The 2,500-nt window shown below is 37.9% G+C and overlaps 5 non-coding genes across 5 annotated transcripts in view; all 5 read right to left on the reverse strand.

The window, feature by feature from the left end:
- The window catches only part of LOC143755760 (5S ribosomal RNA), a 119-nt gene extending 62 nt beyond the window's left edge, over nt 1-57 (reverse strand). Inside the window, exon 1 of the ribosomal RNA XR_013209492.1 lies at nt 1-57. This exon is cut by the window's left edge and continues 62 nt beyond it. This is a non-coding gene — a ribosomal RNA (5S ribosomal RNA).
- A 378-nt stretch (nt 58-435) lies between these two features.
- LOC143755772 (5S ribosomal RNA) lies at nt 436-554 on the reverse strand. The gene has a single exon (XR_013209503.1). It is a non-coding gene; the product is annotated as a 5S ribosomal RNA (ribosomal RNA).
- Nucleotides 555-828: 274 nt separating this feature from the next.
- On the reverse strand, nt 829-947 carry LOC143756116 (5S ribosomal RNA). The gene has a single exon (XR_013209830.1). It is a non-coding gene; the product is annotated as a 5S ribosomal RNA (ribosomal RNA).
- Nucleotides 948-1,429: 482 nt separating this feature from the next.
- LOC143755784 (5S ribosomal RNA) lies at nt 1,430-1,548 on the reverse strand. The gene has a single exon (XR_013209515.1). It is a non-coding gene; the product is annotated as a 5S ribosomal RNA (ribosomal RNA).
- Nucleotides 1,549-1,927: 379 nt separating this feature from the next.
- LOC143756117 (5S ribosomal RNA) lies at nt 1,928-2,046 on the reverse strand. Its single transcript, XR_013209831.1, has one exon. It is a non-coding gene; the product is annotated as a 5S ribosomal RNA (ribosomal RNA).
- Nucleotides 2,047-2,500: the final 454 nt, after the last annotated feature.

A 2,500-nucleotide genomic window follows, 5' to 3' on the forward strand; every position in this document is an offset into this window, starting at 1 on the left:
GCTTAGCTTCCGAGATCAGACGAGATCGGGCGTGACCAAGGTGGTATGGCCGTAAGCGAAAACTGCTGCCAAAATTGGGCAATTTAAAAGGTTAGACCATTAATGAAGAAAACTAAGAAGAACTTTTGAAAAAACTCAAACTCTTTCATGCTCTCTGAAGAATCTCAGAGACTTTTAAAGGCTTTCTGAAGAAGCTCAGTGAGTCTTTTTTTTAAAGTAAGAAGAACTTTTGAAAAAACTCAGACTCTTTCATGCTCTCTGAAGAATCTCAGAGACTTTTAAAGGCTTTCTGAAGAAGCTCAGTGAGTCTTTTTTTTAAAGTAAGAAGAAATTTTGAAAAAACTCAAACTCTTTCATGCTCTCTGAAGAATCTCAGAGACTTTTAAAGGCTTTCTGAAGAAGCTCAGGGACTCTTTTTTTTTTTTAAATCAAAAAAGCTTACAGCACCTGGTATTCCCAGGCGGTCTCCCATCCAAGTACTAACCAGGCCCGACCCTGCTTAGCTTCCGAGATCAGACGAGATCGGGCGTGACCAAGGTGGTATGGCCGTAAGCGAAAACTGCTGCCAAAATTGGGCAATTTAAAAGGTTAGACCATTAATGAAGAAAACTAAGAAGAACTTTTGAAAAAACTCAAACTCTTTCATGCTCTCTGAAGAATCTCAGAGACTTTTAAAGGCTTTCTGAAGAAGCTCAGTGAGTCTTTTTTTTAAAGTAAGAAGAACTTTTGAAAAAACTCAAACTCTTTCATGCTCTCTGAAGAATCTCAGAGACTTTTAAAGGCTTTCTGAAGAAGCTCAGGGACTCTTTTTTTTTTTTAAATCAAAAAAGCTTACAGCACCTGGTATTCCCAGGCGGTCTCCCATCCAAGTACTAAGCAGGCCCGACCCTGCTTAGCTTCCGAGATCAGACGAGATCGGGCGTGACCAAGGTGGTATGGCCGTAAGCGAAAACTGCTGCCAAAATTGGGCAATTTAAAAGGTTAGACCATTAATGAAGAAAACTAAGAAGAACTTTTGAAAAAACTCAAACTCTTTCATGCTCTCTGAAGAATCTCAGAGACTTTTAAAGGCTTTCTGAAGAAGCTCAGTGAGTCTTTTTTTTTAAACTAAGAAGAACTTTTGAAAAAACTCAAACTCTTTCATGCTCTCTGAAGAATCTCAGAGACTTTTAAAGTTTTTCTGCAGAAGCTCAGTGAGTCTTTTTTTTAAACTAAGAAGAACTTTTGAAAAAACTCAAACTCTTTCATGCTCTCTGAAGAATCTCAGAGACTTTTAAAGGCTTTCTGAAGAAGCTCAGTGAGTCTTTTTTTTAAAGTAAGAAGAACTTTTGAAAAAACTCAAACTCTTTCATGCTCTCTGAAGAATCTCAGAGACTTTTAAAGGCTTTCTGAAGAAGCTCAGGGACTCTTTTTTTTTTTAAATCAAAAAAGCTTACAGCACCTGGTATTCCCAGGCGGTCTCCCATCCAAGTACTAACCAGGCCCGACCCTGCTTAGCTTCCGAGATCAGACGAGATCGGGCGTGACCAAGGTGGTATGGCCGTAAGCGAAAACTGCTGCCAAAATTGGGCAATTTAAAAGGTTAGACCATTAATGAAGAAAACTAAGAAGAACTTTTGAAAAAACTCAAACTCTTTCATGCTCTCTGAAGAATCTCAGAGACTTTTAAAGGCTTTCTGAAGAAGCTCAGTGAGTCTTTTTTTTTAAACTAAGAAGAACTTTTGAAAAAACTCAAACTCTTTCATGCTCTCTGAAGAATCTCAGAGACTTTTAAAGGCTTTCTGAAGAAGCTCAGTGAGTCTTTTTTTTAAAGTAAGAAGAACTTTTGAAAAAACTCAAACTCTTTCATGCTCTCTGAAGAATCTCAGAGACTTTTAAAGGCTTTCTGAAGAAGCTCAGGGACTCTTTTTTTTTTTTAAATCAAAAAAGCTTACAGCACCTGGTATTCCCAGGCGGTCTCCCATCCAAGTACTAAGCAGGCCCGACCCTGCTTAGCTTCCGAGATCAGACGAGATCGGGCGTGACCAAGGTGGTATGGCCGTAAGCGAAAACTGCTGCCAAAATTGGGCAATTTAAAAGGTTAGACCATTAATGAAGAAAACTAAGAAGAACTTTTGAAAAAACTCAAACTCTTTCATGCTCTCTGAAGAATCTCAGAGACTTTTAAAGGCTTTCTGAAGAAGCTCAGTGAGTCTTTTTTTTTAAACTAAGAAGAACTTTTGAAAAAACTCAAACTCTTTCATGCTCTCTGAAGAATCTCAGAGACTTTTAAAGGCTTTCTGCAGAAGCTCAGTGAGTCTTTTTTTTTAAACTAAGAAGAACTTTTGAAAAAACTCAAACTCTTTCATGCTCTCTGAAGAATCTCAGAGACTTTTAAAGGCTTTCTGAAGAAGCTCAGTGAGTCTTTTTTTTAAAGTAAGAAGAACTTTTGAAAAAACTCAAACTCTTTCATGCTCTCTGAAGAATCTCAGAGACTTTTAAAGGCTTTCTGAAGAAGCTC

The sequence above is a fragment of the Siphateles boraxobius genome, unplaced genomic scaffold (genome assembly GCF_051911475.1).
Source record: "Siphateles boraxobius isolate OS27281-9 unplaced genomic scaffold, OSU_SipBor_1 296, whole genome shotgun sequence".
Taxonomy (NCBI): Eukaryota; Metazoa; Chordata; class Actinopteri; order Cypriniformes; family Leuciscidae; genus Siphateles; species Siphateles boraxobius.